The sequence below is a fragment of the Protopterus annectens genome, chromosome 2.part1, assembly GCF_019279795.1.
Source record: "Protopterus annectens isolate FY-2018-M chromosome 2.part1, PAN1.0, whole genome shotgun sequence".
In the NCBI taxonomy this organism is placed as follows: Eukaryota; Metazoa; Chordata; order Ceratodontiformes; family Protopteridae; genus Protopterus; species Protopterus annectens.
Genome location: NC_056729.1, coordinates 958,232,174 through 958,250,554, shown reverse-complemented (window position 1 = coordinate 958,250,554; position 18,381 = coordinate 958,232,174).

Genomic DNA, 18,381 nt, shown 5'->3' with positions numbered 1-18,381 from the left:
ATATCCACAGCACTGCTCAATAATATGTGAGCATGTGATGATCTTTCCACTGCCAACCAATTAAAATGTGAAGCCCACCACTGCTGCCAGTATGTGTCATCCCCACATTTGGCCAGTAGTCAAGGAGTCTGAATCCTCATGACTGACACTGGAGAGAGATGTGCACTTGGAATACAGATGGATAGACTCAGTATTTCCAGATGCAGACCTTCCTGCATCATGTACAATTTCCCTTAAGAGCACATAGGGAACATACTCAGCCCAGGGTCTGGATGTCTCTATATCTGTCTTCTCTGTAAACCCAGTGCTTCATGTCTCTGCCCCAAGTAGCTTACATGCACAAACTTTGAGAAATTTGATTTGCACACACACACACACACACACACACACACACACATACACCTGCGAAAAGCTGGCACAGGTCTACTAGCTATGCCCCCTTCTACTCAGACTATAAGGTAGTCACTAATGCCACCAGACACTTCATAATCACCTACTGTAAGGCACTTAAAGGGTGTCCAAATGTACTGTGTAATATTAATACGATTATAAATGGTAGTAGTACATCAAGATGGCTAGGACTTCTGGAGTGGCCTACACAGAGTCACCAAATAAATATAAGTACTCTCAAAGGTTAATACTTTCTAAAAATGACCTGCCACAATGAAAAGTTTAAATATATTTAACAGTAAATATTAAAAGAACAAGAAATACTATATATATATATATATATATATATATATATATATATATATATATATATATATATGTCAACAGTAAACCTCAGACATGAAATCACAGAAAATACTGAAAAGAATTTGAATGACAGACTCAGACAAATAAAGAAAAACAATCTCTAAACTAAGCTTTACTATTGTCCTGACTGAATCAAAGATAATTATGCTGTTCCCTAATAACATACTTGGGCAAGGCAAGATGAAATATGTGAGCAGTCTTTCGAGTCTGGCTTCCAGACAGAATACTTTATATTCTTAGATTACTCGCTGTAAAATATAATATCCAGGATGACTTGCAGAATGACCTCATCTGATCACCTGACTCTAGATTCCCACAATATTTCCTTCTTAAGCTTGAGACAGGACTTTAGCAGACTGCTACAATACACATTTAGAGTTTTTATGACAGAACCTAGGAACTAGAGACATTTGCAGTACTTCCCCCTTCTTTACAAAAGCTAACAGATAATGGCTGCTCCCAGACCTAGCGTTTCTGGTCCTACTCAGCACTGTGGGTGATGTTTAGTGTTTTAACAGCTCATTTACATTTCCCTTATTTTTCATAAAATAAGCCAGCTAGGTAGTTAACCATTGTTGTACCAGCGTCCTCTATTAAAACATACACATTTATTTTTGTTACCATAATACATGACATTTCTCTTCATTTCAGCAAGGTGCACTGTTGGTGCATTTTAACACAATTAACACACGCAGAGCTCACAAATACATTTTCAGCAAAGGCGTCTGTAAAGATCAATTTGATATACTAATGACAGATAATTATTTACAAAATTCCAGCTAGCTGTGCTGGCTCAAGTCATACATTCACTGCCCTAGTTTGCCTGTCATGGCTGGCAGTAGCCCCTATTGTCACATCATTGTATATCAATGTCTCATTGTTTAATATAGAGAATTATGAAGCTTGGGGTGAATTTTCTGACATTCATTTGAGAAGATATAGCAAAACGTTTTATTTTTAAAGATCAAGTCAGAATGTTTTGTCATACATGTTGTGTTGTATCTTCTCCTATTTGATATTACCAGTTCTTCTATGAAATGATGAGTTTCTAAAAGCAAACAGGTCAAGAGATCAAGAACAAATGCCTGAAACATAGGAGGACAAAAAGTCAAGCTCCACCCCTGCACCCTCAATGTAGGAGGCAAGCCCCTTCCACATTCTAAATATATGTATACCAACTCCACTGTAACACCAACTGAAAGAATGGAGAAATCTCCTGAAAAAGTGAATCATTTTCAGCACACACTTAGAAACCACACTGGAAATGGTTTCCAATGGAATGTAGCACTCAAAGTTATACATTTCATCTTTGTTTTTCTTCATGTCCGTGACACTCAAACAATTTTGCCTTGAACAACTGTAGGGCAGTCAATTTTATTAGTTACAAAAAAGAGCTTGCATGCTAAGGCTAAAAGTGTGACAGCTTTTAAAGTGTTTGATTGATTAAAGAAGCACTTTTCCTTTGGCTGCTGTTTGTTTTGCAGCATGCAATGTATTAATAGCTCTTCAGACTGGAGAATCCTGCTGTTTATTAGCATATAGATGATTAAGTCTCCGAGCATCTAACCTGAAAGATTGCTGCCATTATGTCTTGACAGTTAGACTTGGAGTACAGCGATCAAGAGGCTCTAGCATATTCCTGACTTTCTACCTCTTATATGAGTTTTAGTTATCTTGAAATGAGTATATGTATAATCCTGGTGTTCAGGGACTTACTTTCATAATTGGTGGGTTCAGGGTGGCTTGCTCACCTTGCAAAAAATATACATTTTTTTTGTGTTTTTCATTTATACAAGTGTCACTGTTTTGGCTAGGGACATCCTGAAGTTCTACATGTTTTTAATTTGGTCAACTGCATGTTAATTAAATGAAATGAGTTCATGCATAATGATACCATTAACACTGTTTAGTTTCTGATGCTCTTCGTGTGGGACTGACATCTGTATGTGAGCACAAAGTGTGGTAATAACTTTTAAGGTGAGTCTTTCTGTTGCTGTTGCATATTTGTTAACAGATTTTATAGTTGTTAATTTGTTTCCAAGGCTGTTTCCATATGAAAACTATCTGTCTAGCAGTGCAGGTTGTGTTGACATATTAGAAAGCTGTTAGTTACTTTCTGATCTAGTTCCTATGTGACAATGTCTATCTCAATTTCTGTTAATAACAACAAGGTACAAACATAGCCTATCAAATAACCAACTTCTAATTGCTTTGTTTTCTCTCTCTCTCTCTCTCTTTCTCTCTTTCTTTTTGTTTTTTGCATTGGCTTGGCCTCCAGTATTCCTTGTCCACACAAGGTCTACCAGTCATTCTCCTACCTCTGCAGTATTTGCTGGGGCTGATTGTAAACCCTAAGGCAATCCTTGTGGCTCAGCCATCTGTGCTTCTATCACAGCAGGATGCTTTTTTATATGCCTATCCATTTTCCCTTTTCCAGTCCCCATGCTCATCAACTAGGTCTGAAGACAAGTCCCTTCTATGGACCCCACCTCCCTCATAGGGAGTGCCTTGGACTCATGCTTAGCAAGTCTTAATGCTGTTGATTGACCAAAGATAAACTTTGCTTCTAGAGCCTATGTGTCTGTCAGTAGTATGCATGTTTCATGTGTCAAAGTTGTAAATGTTGCATTCTTACATTTAAATGGTAGTACATCTGGGTAGCTAAAACTACTTGCAATATAAAGAATTATAATAGGTTACCACAGCTATAACCATTCAAAAATAGATGTCAGCATGTTACCTCTTATGTTTTGCTTCATTTTTCTCTATAGAAGAATTTCTCAAGTTTCATTTCTCAAACACATAAATTAATCATCATTGGAGCCCTAACCAAAAACATCCATAGTTTTGTACAGTTTTAGAGAACTATCAGAGCATCTTTGCACTCAATACCTATCATTTTAGTGAGTCCATCTTCAACAAAGGACTGTTTTATTAAATTTTGCATTGTTATCTTAAAGTTATGTAACTTAAGAGGGTATTATTTTATGTAAAGAGTTACAGGGTTATGAGTACCCTCCCACTTCAACTAATGTTTTAATGTACTTTTTTTGTCTACACATTCTTACAAAATGTTTTTTTAAATGAACACAGACTCACTGAATGATTTTGTACATTTATAGATGCTGGCTGGAATTTATAAGCATTCACTACACAACTGTGCAAGGCTAGTGAGAATAGCTGCCCTGGCATAGCACACGAGACACTAAATATGTGTTTACGTGAATGAATAGCACTACTAAACAGTTATTCCTGTTCAGCTTAGCTCTGTTGTGTAGTCTTACTACACAGCAATGGTGACAAACTGCAGAAGTCTTGCAGTAAGCAGTAGAGCAAAGCAGCGAGAACATGTGGAGTACAGTGAATTATGGGTACTTCACTTCAGTCTGAGATCTCATGATATAAAATTAAATGGAATCATGAATACTATCTAAGTGAGATTACCAAAGTAGTTTGAGTTTTAGAATATATGCATGCATGTCAACAAAACACTACAACTTGCAAAGTAAAATGTCATAATGATAATACTTGTGTGCCCAAAATAATATGGTTGCAAATGTTAACAGAAAAATGGAATAGAAAGGGGGTCTATATGATAGTGGAAAATGGGTAACAACAAGCAGAATAAAATACAGAAGGGGAAGATAAAGGAGATTGCAAAGTGATGGGTGGTAAGAAAGGATGGATGATAAGTGGACTAGAGACACATTATTTAAAAAAAAGGCAGAAGGGAAAGGTTTGCAAAGTAAAACTGGGCATGGAAAGAAGATGGCAAATAGTTTTTGGGACACACAGACAAATATGAAGTAGTACAGACCAACTGTGGTGGTTAAGCACATCTGAGTATAGGCAGAAAATTGCCTCATACATAGAAAGGGTGGGATATGGAGATGAGAGTAGTGTACCATACTGAAGCTATGGGGCATACCACAGTAGGAAGGGTGTTCACACCAGGCAGAGAATAAGGTTGGTGGTCACTATGTTTTGAACTTCCAGAATGGCCCAAAGGGAAATTTACCAGGACTATAACCATGTGATATTATTGTAAAGCTAGTGGCAGTGCTCACTTGCGCAATGCATGGCTATATATATGTGTGTGAGATGTGTATGTTTACATGCACGTGTGTGTGTGTGTGTGTGTGTGTGTGTGTGTGTGTGTGTGTGTGTGTGTGTGTGTGTGTGTGTGTGTTGTGTTTATACAAGACTTTTAGAGGTATGGAAAGCCCTGAACTGTTAGTAACAAGCTTTTAAACAAAAAACAAAGAGAAAAAAGCTTTTATTTTACTTCTTCTTAAATATTGTAAGTTGCACTTAGAGTAAATTATATAGGGATACTTTTTTGTACTCTTTTGCTTGTATTCCATGCTTTAACTAAAATGCTGTTTGCATTTTTACTTTGCTCAAGGACTTTAGCCTTGTAGCATTATTTGCAGTCGTGGGAAGATTGTGTTTAAACATTATACTGCGCTTCTATCTCCGTTTGTATTTTATCCCTGTCTGGGGCCTTAATCTTGTAGTTATAGTCACTGTTGTGGCAGAACTGTGAACTACTACCAGGTCTGAGCTTCTTTAGTCATTTATTACTGCAATTATCCATAAACAGATTAATACTAAATTTTTGCTTAGTGTGGTACAGTATATGGTGATAGATTTACATTAATGAGACAACTGTAAATTTGCATCGAAAATTGGTGGTTCAGTGCATTTACAGTTCTTTATATTCCATTTCATTTTTTAACATGTATTTCAGGGCTTTTCGTTCCCCCTGTTCTTTGTGTCTGCCCCCCCCCCATGAAACATTAAGCTACAGTTTCTGAAAATCTAACCTACCTGTAGTAATTGCCTGTGCTTCTTGCACCCTGATTTTTTCCACAGCCCTCCCAAGCTTTTCCTGTTGTAGTCTTAAAAAGTCTGTCTCTGTCCTTCGCCTTTTATGGTGATATGATTACCGAAGTCCCTGCCCCTAACCTTCATTGCTGTTATCTGTTTTGTAAGCTACTTAAGCACTCTTCCCACCTATTGTTTTCCATATATCCATAATACTGAGTGCCCACACAGCAAATCAATATTGTTCTTGAATAAACCTCTTTTATTATATATCATCTCCTGCTCATTTTTCCAGAGCTGCTTTCTGCTTGGCAAGGATGCCACACTCAGAGAGGGTCCTGAATAAATCCTGCCCCATTCTTGGCAAATGAGAGATTTATTTAAGTATGCTGTGCTTCAGTTAACTGTTTTAGTGTGTTACTGCTTTATTTTTGATTTATTTGTTGATTTTGCACTTTAAATAATTCTAAAGGTTCCTAATACTTGAAATTGCCTTGTCCTGGTGGTTTCTACTTGATTTTGTTTTGCACTTGTTCTTGCTTGAAATTATGATTGCTACTTTTTGATTGCATTTTTAAAGTACTTAATTAAATTTGTAACTGAAAAATCACTCCTTTTCTGTCTGTGGGTCTTTTGAACTATTTGGTTTCTATGTTGTTCTGCAGAAGGGCAATCATGCCAGGGACATATTTTTTTGTTGAATTTCACTTTAGAGTCCTTTTTGCTGTGCTTTTACATTAGAAAACCCTGACTCATCCATCTTATTGTAGAAGGTATTTGCCTGGTTTTTTTTTTTTTTTGTTTTTTTTTTTTGGAGTTGGGGAAACATTCCAGGACAGCTCAGTATAGTTTTTTATTTGCCAGAGGACACAGGAATCTGTTTTCAGCATTTTTCTGATTGCTACAAATTGTGTGCATTTGCACAGGGCTGCTCACAATAAAAGGGTGGTTAGCAATACCCTGTAAAGAAGCAAATGCTTTGATAGTAAAATTTCCCTCTAAAGCTATGTCTGAAACTTCAAAAATGGCACAGATTAGTGTGCCGAACTGATGGTCAATGGTGCCAGCTTTACTGAGCAGAATGACATACCAAATTTGCTGGCTGACAAATTCAGCTCAAATTCACCCCCACTACCTACTGCCCCCCCCCAAGAAATACCTACTAGCATAACCACCCTCCCAGAAATTAACAGGGAGCAGGTCCTGGAAGCACATGCTATAAGCCAAAAACACAGCCTCAATGGGCCATGACTATATCCCACGATGTCTCCTAAATAGCTTGAAAAATAACCTATCAGGACTACTTGACTCACTTTTCAACTACAGCTTCAAAATAGGCTTTGTAAAATAAGAATGGAAGACTGCAATTGTTATCCATCTTCACAATGGTGAGAAATCAATTGACCACAGAAACTACACATCTATTGGTCTGACTAGTCTAATATGCAAAACCATGGAACAAATTATCATGGATGAGACATAGGCAACCTTCAGGTACTGGACCCAAACCAGTTTTGGCTTTGTCAAAGGAAGGCCTTGGTTATTAAACGTGATAGACTTCTTTGAGAAGGTCGCCAAAGCAATGATTGAGGGCAAAATGGTGCCCACTGTCCACTTGGACCTGGCTAACCCATTCAATCTAATACCCCACTCAAGTATAGTTGACAAGCTCACCAACCTTGGGGTAAACCCTTACATAACTTGTTGAATTGCCAGTTGGCTTAAGGACAGGATGCAGGAAGTTAGAATTGATGCTATCACTTCCTCTGAGAGACTGGTCTCCAGTGCAATACCTCAGGACTACATGTAGAGGCCTTTCCTATTTGGCATCTACTTCTTAGATGTAAAGGCTAATGTTAAGGGCCTTTGGTTGACCAAGTTCTCAAAAGACTGCAAAATGAGAGCTATCATAGATTCAAACCATGACACAAACATCTTACAAGATGGTCTAATGCAGATAAACAACTGGTGGCAAAGTCATGAATTAAAACTCAATTCCAAGAAATGGATTACAGTGCCATTAGGGAAAACTGGCCCCGAAGCTAATTACTCCATCGAAGAGACACCCCTTAGAGATGACCCAGTAGTTAGGGATCTGGAAACATATGTAAGCAGCAATCTGGCCTATGACCAATATGTTGCCAATGTAGTACGAAAATCACTCTACATCACCCAACTTATAAGTAAGGGCATGTCATCCAGGTCCAAGGAAGTCATAGTTACACTTTATCTGGCCCTTATCAGACACATCATCAGGAATAATGCCCCCTTCAGCATGTACCTGATCACACATATGTCACAGTTGGAACACCTGAAGAGGTTCGATACCTGCAGAGTCCATCATTAACCTGATTTAAACTTAACTTGATCAATGAATGAGAAATCAGAAGTTCACCCTGGGTCAGAACTCCATGTATCTGACAGACAGAGACAGACAGTAATACCCAAACTAACAACCATCACCCACATAACCTCTAGAAACTTCCTAACTAACATACGGTTCCTAGTAAGCACCTATGATTCATAGGGACACAATTGGGTCCGATTGTACTGGTAGACTAATAAAGGTCTTGCTTGTTGTTAGCCTAGTGTACTCCTATGAACCTATGAACCTCTGACTGCAGCTTCTAACACAGTGAAGCATTCAGCGAAGTTAAGGACAGAGCAGTTAGTTTGCCCATTGAGCAGCACTAATGCCATATGCTAGCACTATCTAACTTCTGCCATTAACACAAAAAACACCTCAAGAGACATCTGCAAAACACCATTCTTAAACCATAGTGGACTAACATAACACAGATATGCAATTTTTAAATGTTCTTTGTCATCAGCTTGGTAGATATATGGCTTCCTGAGACAATGCAGTAATTGTCTCATGTTCTCAGACAACTATTTAATCCTTAAAGCAACAAATGTATGTAGAGATGTACATACACAAATTCCTTGAAGGAAAAAAATCTAACTTACAAACAAGGTTATCAAGAAGTCACAAACTATATTCTCCTCACATAATGCTCACCATAACATATCTTATGCTGAGGTGATTTAAAAGTAACCTTCTCAAACCTCAAAGACCTCCTTAACCTACAAACAGCCTACCCTAAGCAATCTCTAAAACATGTACCAAAAGCAACAACAAACACTACTAATAAGCCTGCAATCAATGGCCCCCCATGACCAAAGCCCATAAGGCAAGAAATCACTTTACTTAGGACTCTTGTCATAGGGGATTCCATTGTACAACATACAGATGCCCCAATAAGCAGGTTAGACAAGGAGAAGATAATGATCAGCTGCATATGTGAAACCGAGATCTACAATATAACGCATGCAATCAGGTAATTGCACCACACGTACAAATATGATTCTGTCATAGTCCATGTAGGTGTAGATGACCTCAGTGTTACCTTACTGAACTGTATAAAAAGGAATATGATGGATCTCTTCGTATATATGTGTCATAGACAGGTATGTGCTTTGCATTGAGCAGCATTCTACCTTTTCCAAGGATGATGCCACATTATGAACAAAAAATGATTGCTTTTAACAATTGGCTTAGTTTCTTGTGTCATTCTAGGGGGTTTAATATCTGTCAGCATGGGGGGACATGGTTAACAGACCACGTTGCTTTGCCAAGGATGGGGTACATCTGTTCCCCATAGGCTTTTGGATGTTGGTTAAAACTTTACCTACTTAGACATTTTTTTAGGCAATGCAAAAATGACAAACCTTCCAACATAGCACATGCACCCAGGGGAAATTACTACATTGATAAGACACCCCTAAGAGCTGACCCAGTAGTCAGGGAACTGGGAACATATGTAGACAGTAATCTGGCCTTTGACCAATATGTGGCCAAGGTAGTAAGAAAATCATTCTATGTCACCCATCTTATAAGTGAGGGTATGGCATTCAGGTCCAAGGAATTTACAGTATCACTCTACTTGTCCCTCTACTTGTCACTCTACTTGTCCCTTAATAGTCCAAGCATTGAGTACAGTGCCCACTTCATCATTTACCTGACTAGGCACATACAACAGCTGGAATGCCCACAGTTGTTCCTCACTAAGATAATCCATGGTACTAACACTCTGTCCTATACAGATCACCTTAAAGTCCTATGTTTGTACTGGGTCTCCTACAGGTTGTTGAGACATGACTTATGCTTGGCATATAAAGCATCCATAGATCCAGCTGTCAATGGGATTTTTCTCATCCACAAAATGAGCAGCACTAGAAAGATCCAGGGATTTGAACATTGTTTGAAACAGAAATAAAGCATGCTGGTGAGATAGATACATAACTCAAAGGATTCCCATGCTCTGGAATAGGCTCCCCATCTACATGAAGCAGAGTCCATCCCTAACTCTATTCAATCATAGACTAGACCATTGGATGGGAAATTGTAAATTCATCCCTGGGCTGACACCCATGTTTCTTTTAGTCAGAGGCCGACAGTGAACTTTCTCAAACTAACATACCCCCAAAACATAATGTTTTAGGAAACTGCTAACTAACATACCCCTTGTAACTAACATACTCCTCCTAACAAAAATATCCTTAAAACAATCCCCCAATTAAGGTACACATCTTGCAAAATGAAACAATTTGGTTGGGGTGCATGGCTAGGCTTATAAAGCCCTGGTGATTGCTAGCCTATGAACCTTTCAACCTATTAACAACGTGGACCCATTGCATTTTGGCTTTGACAAGGGAAGATCTTGTCTACTTAACCTAGCAGACTGCTTTTAGTGGATCACCAAGGCAATAAAAGGGAAAATTGTGAATGCCACCCACCTTGACATGGCTAAGGCATTTGATATGATCTACCAAAAAGGTATTGTCGACTTACCTACTCAGCACAGATCCTCGTGGTGGCCAGCAGAGTAATCCAAGCTTCAGAGAGCTAAAAAAGCGACTTTACCTGATTTAAGTATTTTTTTTGTGGCTTTCCACTTCTATTTATATAGCAACTGTATTTCGCCTGCTTGCTGATACATTGTTATTGTTTTTCTGCATTTATTCTGTTATTGCACTTGAATTCTCAGTTTGTTACTTTTAAAATCTGTAATTGTTGCAAATTGTTTGTGTAGGCTGTGATAGCCGATTTATAGCATTTATAAGTGTCTACTGTATCTGTTTCTGCTTGTTTTCTGAAAAAAAAAATATCTTGTTTTCCCGCCTTACTGAGCTAGAGTAGTCCAGTTTCAGAGCTTGCTGATCCCTGGACTTTGTTTGCAGTTCCTGTTACTGATTCTTTGCCTAATTTGGAGGTAGGAAGTTCCCTTGCTTACCAGTGGGAGTGGGAAGTATTGAGCTGCCTGTTGGTCCAGTTTTGTGAGGTTTCAGCCAGTAACTTGTGGTCTATTGGTCGTTTTGGGCCAGTTCCTAGCTTCTTTCAGCCCCCTGATATAAAACATGCTAAACGCGCGTTTTTCAGCTTGTACCTACTCAGCACAGATCCTCATGGTGGCCAGCAGAGTAATCCAAGCTTCAGAGAGCTAAAAAAGCGACTTTACCTGATTTAAGTATTTTTTTTGTGGCTTTCCACTTCTATTTATATAGCAACTGTATTTCACCTGCTTGCTGATACATTGTTATTGTTTTTCTGAATTTATTCTGTTATTGCACTTGAATTCTCAGTTTGTTACTTTTAAAATCTGTAATTGTTGCAAATTGTTTGTGTAGGCTGTGATAGCCGATTTATAGCATTTATAAGTGTCTACTGTATCTGTTTCTGCTTGTTTTCTGAAAAAAAAAAATATCTTGTTTTCCCGCCTTACTGAGCTAGAGTAGTCCAGTTTCAGAGCTTGCTGATCCCTGGACTTTGTTTGCAGTTCCTGTTACTGATTCTTTGCCTAATTTGGAGGTAGGAAGTTCCCTTGCTTACCAGTGGGAGTGGGAAGCATTGAGCTGCCTGTTGGTCCAGTTTTGTGAGGTTTCAGCCAGTAACTTGTAGTCTATTGGTCGTTTTGGGCCAGTTCCTAGCTTCTTTCAGCCCCCTGATATAAAACACGCTAAACGCGCGTTTTTCAGCTTGTACCTACTCAGCACAGATCCTCGTGGTGGCCAGCAGAGTAATACAAGCTTCAGAGAGCTAAAAAAGAGACTTTACCTGATTTAAGTATTTTTTTTTGTGGCTTTCCTCTTCTATTTATATAGCAACTGTATTTCGCCTGCTTGCTGATGCATTGTTATTGTTTTTCTGCATTTATTCTGTTATTGCACTTGAATTCTCAGTTTGTTACTTTTAAAATCTGTAATTGTTGCAAATTGTTTGTGTAGGCTGTGATAGCCGATTTATAGCATTTATAAGTGTCTACTGTATCTGTTTCTGCTTGTTTTCTGAAAAAAAAACAAAAAAATCTTGTTTTCCCGCCTTACTGAGCTAGAGTGGTCCAGTTTCAGAGCTTGCTGATCCCTGGACTTTGTTTGCAGTTCCTGTTACTGATTCTTTGCCTAATTTGGAGGTAGGAAGTTCCCTTGCTTACCAGTGGGAGTGGGAAGCATTGAACTGCCTGTTGGTCCAGTTTTGTGAGGTTTCAGCCAGTAACTTGTAGTCTATTGGTCGTTTTGGGCCAGTTCCTAGCTTCTTTCAGCCCCCTGATATAAAACACGCTAAACGCACGTTTTTCAGCTTGTACCTACTCAGCACAGATCCTCGTGGTGGCCAGCAGAGTAATCCAAGCTTCAGAGAGCTAAAAAAGCGACTTTACCTGATTTAAGTATTTTTTTTGTGGCTTTCCACTTCTATTTATATAGCAACTGTATTTTGCCTGCTTGCTGATACATTGTTATTGTTTTTCTGCATTTATTCTGTTATTGCACTTGAATTCTCAGTTTGTTACTTTTAAAATCTGTAATTGTTGCAAATTGTTTGTGTAGGCTGTGATAGCCGATTTATAGCATTTATAAGTGTCTACTGTATCTGTTTCTGCTTGTTTTCTGAAAAAAAAAAAAAAAAAATATCTTGTTTTCCTGCCTTACTGAGCTAGAGTAGTCCAGTTTCAGAGCTTGCTGATCCCTGGACTTTGTTTGCAGTTCCTGTTACTGATTCTTTGCCTAATTTGGAGGTAGGAAGTTCCCTTGCTTACCAGTGGGAGTGGGAAGCATTGAGCTGCCTGTTGGTCCAGTTTTGTGAGGTTTCAGCCAGTAACTTGTAGTCTATTGGTCATTTTGGGCCAGTTCCTAGCTTCTTTCAGCCCCCTGATATAAAACACGCTAAACGCGCGTTTTTCAGCTTGTACCTACTCAGCACAGATCCTCGTGGTGGCCAGCAGAGTAATACAAGCTTCAGAGAGCTAAAAAAGCGACTTTACCTGATTTAAGTATTTTTTTGTGGCTTTCCACTTCTATTTATATAGCAACTGTATTTCGCCTGCTTGCTGATACATTGTTATTGTTTTTCTGCATTTATTCTGTTATTGCACTTGAATTCTCAGTTTGTTACTTTTAAAATCTGTAATTGTTACAAATTGTTTGTGTAGGCTGTGATAGCCGATTTATAGCATTTATAAGTGTCTACTGTATCTGTTTCTGCTTGTTTTCTGAAAAAAAAAAAAATCTCTTGTTTTCCCGCCTTACTGAGCTAGAGTAGTCCAGTTTCAGAGCTTGCTGATCCCTGGACTTTGTTTGCAGTTCCTGTTACTGATTCTTTGCCAAATTTGGAGGTAGGAAGTTCCCTTGCTTACCAGTGGGAGTGGGAAGCATTGAGCTGCCTGTTGGTCCAGTTTTGTGAGGTTTCAGCCAGTAACTTGTAGTCTATTGGTCGTTTTGGGCCAGTTCCTAGCTTCTTTCAGCCCCCTGATATAAAACACGCTAAACGCATGTTTTTCAGCTTGTACCTACTCAGCACAGATCCTTGTGGTGGCCAGCAGAGTAATCCAAGCTTCAGAGAGCTAAAAAAGCGACTTTACCTGATTTAAGTATTTTTTTGTGGCTTTCCACTTCTATTTATCTAGCAACTGTATTTCGCCTGCTTGCTGATACATTGTTATTGTTTTTCTGCATTTATTCTGTTATTGCACTTGAATTCTCAGTTTGTTACTTTTAAAATCTGTAATTGTTGCAAATTGTTTGTGTAGGCTGTGATAGCCGATTTATAGCATTTATAAGTGTCTACAGTATCTGTTTCTGCTTGTTTTCTGAAAAAAAAAATATCTTGTTTTCCTGCCTTACTGAGCTAGAGTAGTCCAGTTTCAGAGCTTGCTGATCCCTGGACTTTGTTTGCAGTTCCTGTTACTGATTCTTTGCCTAATTTGGAGGTAGGAAGTTCCCTTGCTTACCAGTGGGAGTGGGAAGCATTGAGCTGCCTGTTGGTCCAGTTTTGTGAGGTTTCAGCCAGTAACTTGTAGTCTATTGGTCGTTTTGGGCCAGTTCCTAGCTTCTTTCAGCCCCCTGATATAAAACACGCTAAACGTGCGTTTTTCAGCTTGTACCTACTCAGCACAGATCCTCGTGGTGGCCAGCAGAGTAATCCAAGCTTCAGAGAGCTAAAAAGCGACTTTACCTGATTTAAGTATTTTTTGTGGCTTTCCACTTCTATTTATATAGCAACTGTATTTCGCCTGCTTGCTGATACATTGTTATTGTTTTTCTGCATTTATTCTGTTATTGCACTTGAATTCTCAGTTTGTTACTTTTAAAATCTGTAATTGTTACAAATTGTTTGTGTAGGCTGTGATAGCCGATTTATAGCATTTATAAGTGTCTACAGTATCTGTTTCTGCTTGTTTTCTGAAAAAAAAAATATCTTGTTTTCCCGCCTTACTGAGCTAGAGTAGTCCAGTTTCAGAGCTTGCTGATCCCTGGACTTTGTTTGCAGTTCCTGTTACTGATTATTTGCCTAATTTGGAGGTAGGAAGTTCCCTTGCTTACCAGTGGGAGTGGGAAGCATTGAGCTGCCTGTTGGTCCAGTTTTGTGAGGTTTCAGCCAGTAACTTGTAGTCTCTTGGTCGTTTTGGGCCAGTTCCTAGCTTCTTTCAGCTCCCTGATATAAAACACGCTAAACGCGCGTTTGCGCAGTTTAGCGCAATTTAGCGTGGAGTTGCCACTGTTGCACACTAGGGCAGCGCCGGTTAAGCAGGTTTAAACTATTCGGGCTACCTAAAGTCCACTCTTCAAATTTTCCCTTAAAACTACCTTCCTCGAACTATACTACTGATCTAATCAGCATATCCTATAACTAAAAAGATCATCTCTACCTGACTCCGAGTAGACTATTCTTTATCTGTTAAACCTAGCACTTGCTCCTACAGTACTTATCACCTTGATACAGCACTCTTGTTATAGATAGTACCCCAAAAAGGCAAACCCCATTTCTCGGTCACCCACATCCCCCGGAATCTCTTTTAAAGTTTTTTGTCTATTCCTTCTAGCATGTCGAGGGATCAGTTGCTAGTGTCCTCTCCTGCTCAGCTGGTGAACCTGGGAATATTGAGGCAATGTTACAATTGCCTCATGTACACAGACAACCCTCTCCTCTTCCCACAAAACACAAATACATGCGAGAGATGCAACTATATGGCCAAACTGGAGGCTGAGCTCTCTCAACATAGGACTGGCAAGACCAGACAGGAGGAGAAGGTTACCACACACACTATAGACCCAGTCTCACATAGTACCATCACAACCTCAAATCATACACATAAACACACAAAGACATACTGGAGGCTCTGATCAAAAATCTACCAAAACAGCAGAGGCCACCAAAGCAGACACCCAAACAACTACCACCTCATAACACAACACCTGCAACACATAGACCTCACAGTCAGAGTGTCAAACAGTCACAGCCCTTAAGGCCAAACACAATGCCAGACACACTAGTCATTGGTGAATCCATAGTCAGACACATTGACGTCCCGCTCACCAGACTGAGTAAGGAGAGGGTTACAGTAAGCTGCCTGTCGGGCGCTAGAATCCGCCACATAACGCAAGCACTCAGGTCTCTCAACAGCAGGTACAAATACGACTCAGTCATTGTCCACGCTGGTGTAAAGCGACCTGAGACGCACCTCCTTGGACTACATGAAAAGAGACATTGAGGAGCTCTCTGATTATGTAGCCCAGGCAGGTATGACCCTGACCTTGAGCAGTATCCTACCTTCACCAAGAATGATGCCACAATACAGAGATAAGATGATCAGCTTTAACAATTGGCTTAAACTCTGGTGTCATTCAAAGGGGATCCAATGTCTGTCTGCCTGGGATGACATGCTGGACAAGCCACGCTGCTTGCAAGGGACGGCTTGCACCTGTCACCCTGGGATTCGGATATTGGCAAAGGCTCTTGCCACCCCATAGTGCCTTTTTAGGCAAGGCTCAAATTCTAAACCTACCACCCTAGAACACAAAAATGGAAAAAAACTAAGGGTAATGCTGCTCAATGCCAGAAGTCTCAATCTCAAAATGCACGCACTCGAGGCCCTTCTCAGTATGGAGAACATAGATGTCTGTGCTGTGACAGAAACCTGGTTCAAGGCTCCTGAGAGCACCCCAGCACTATCAGGTTTTACCTCATACCATGCGTTCCAGCCCCAAAATCCGGACAATACCAAGAAAGGAGGGGGGGGTATCCATATTCATCAAGGACACCCACACCTCAAGATTGGTGGCAATGCACGATGCATCGGAGACCATCCAGGTGCAATTAACCATAGGCAAGACTGCTCTGCAAATTGTAGCATGTTACAGGCCACCCTCATAAACTCAGGAACCTCACATGGCTTTCCTGAAAACACTGGAGGGGATAAATGTATCTCCAAACACCATCATACTAGGTGACTTCAATTACCCTAATATAGACTGGGAACACTACTCAAGCCCAAACACCCTAGCCCAAAAGTTCCTGTAATTCATAAACTCAAACGCCATGGAACAACTGGTCACCATCCCCACAAGAGGAGAAAACATACTTGATCTCATCATCACGAACATGGGAGCACAATGTTCAATACCGGAAGTATACCCCTCACTGGTGAGATCACATCACAAACTAATCTCGCTGGAGGTCCTCATCCCACCCCCACCTGAAATAAAAAAGACCACAGTAAAGAACTTCTTGAAAGCCGACTTCACACTTCTAAAGACTAGTGTGGTCTCCTTTAAGGCCCCCGAGCCGGCGGAAAACAGTACCCAAGCCGCTGAATCACTTACAAATGCCTTCTACCAGCACCTACAGGACTGCATGGATAAGGCAATCCCAAGCAAAACAAAGACTCTTTGTACCAAAGGCAAGCGTCCAGTCTGGTGGACCCCAGCCATAAACAAACTCTACAACAAAAGGAGGAAGCTACTACAAGATAGAGCAAAATCCTTAAAAGGTAAGACACCTTTGATCACTACAAGTAAAAAACTAAGAGCTCTCATAAAATCATCCAAAGCAAACTTTGTGAGAAAAATAGCTAAAGACTCAAAAGACAATCATAAGGCCTTCTTTAGCTATGTTAGAAACCTGGGAGGAAACTCACAGATATGCTCAGAACTAGTTCAAAATGATGTGAAGATTACTGATCCTACAGACATTGCCAACATACTGGCTGACAGGTTCAGTGCGAACTTCTCCCCCCCTCCCCCCCAAAAGGAGAGATATCTATACCAAACGATTGCAGCCCCCCAAACATCTCTAACGCCCAAGTGAGAACTGCTCTCTCCAAAGCAAAAAACACAGCATCCATGGGACCTGATGGTGTCCCTGGCTGTGTGCTCCATGAACTCAACGAGGAATTAAACCCACAGCTAGGACAGCTGTTTAATCATAGTCTCACCTCTGGATACGTACCCAGGGAGTGGCGCACTGCGACAGTGGTCCCACTTCATAAAGGTGGTGCCTCCACCGACCCTGGAAATTACGGCCCATTAGCTTGACAAGCCTTATCTGCAAAGCCATGGAGAGGATCATAATGGATCTCATAAATAAAGACATAGGGAATTTGCAGACTTTGGATCCAACCCAGTTTGGCTTTGTCAAAGGCAGATCATGCCTTTTAAACTTGGTTGACTTTTTCAAAAACAGTCACCAAAGCCATTGATGAGGGAAAGGCAGTCCATACAGCCTACCTCGATCTGGCGAAAGCTTTCGATACAATACCCCACTCGGGTATCATTGAAAAACTCATCAGCTTAAATGTTAACCCATACATCACAAGATGGGTTGCAAACTGGCTGAGTGACAGAACCCACAGGGTCAGAGTTGCTGGCGCCATGTCAGACTCTAAGCCTGTCACAAGTGGTGTCCCACAGGGCTCAGTCCTGGGCCCACTCTTGTTTGGCATCTACTTCTCCGAAGTACAAGCAAACACAGGAGGGTTATGGCTGACAAAGTTTGCAGATGACTGCAAACTGGTCGCCGTAGTCGAAAACACATCTGACACAGATATCCTTCAGAAGGGTCTCACAGAAATGGATAACTGGTGCCAGAGCCATGGCCTAAAGTTAAATGCCAAAAAATGCATAGTCATACCCTTCGGGAAAAACAAGGTTACCCCTAGCTACCATATAGGTGGCAATCCACTGAGCACAGAAGAAGTTATTAGGGACCTGGGGACCCAGGTTGACAGTAGCCTTTCATTCGACACCCATGTAGCTGAAGTAGTTAGGAAGACCTTCTACATTGCCCACCTTATCATGAAGGGATTCACATCTAGATCAAGGGAGGTCATAGTTTCCCTATACTCATCACTCATCAGACCAGTGATTGAGTACAATGCCCCATTCGGAATGTATCTGACCCGACACTTGCAGCAGCTGGAGAGGCCACAAAAGTTCCTCACCAAAAGGATAAAGGGTCTCAAAAAT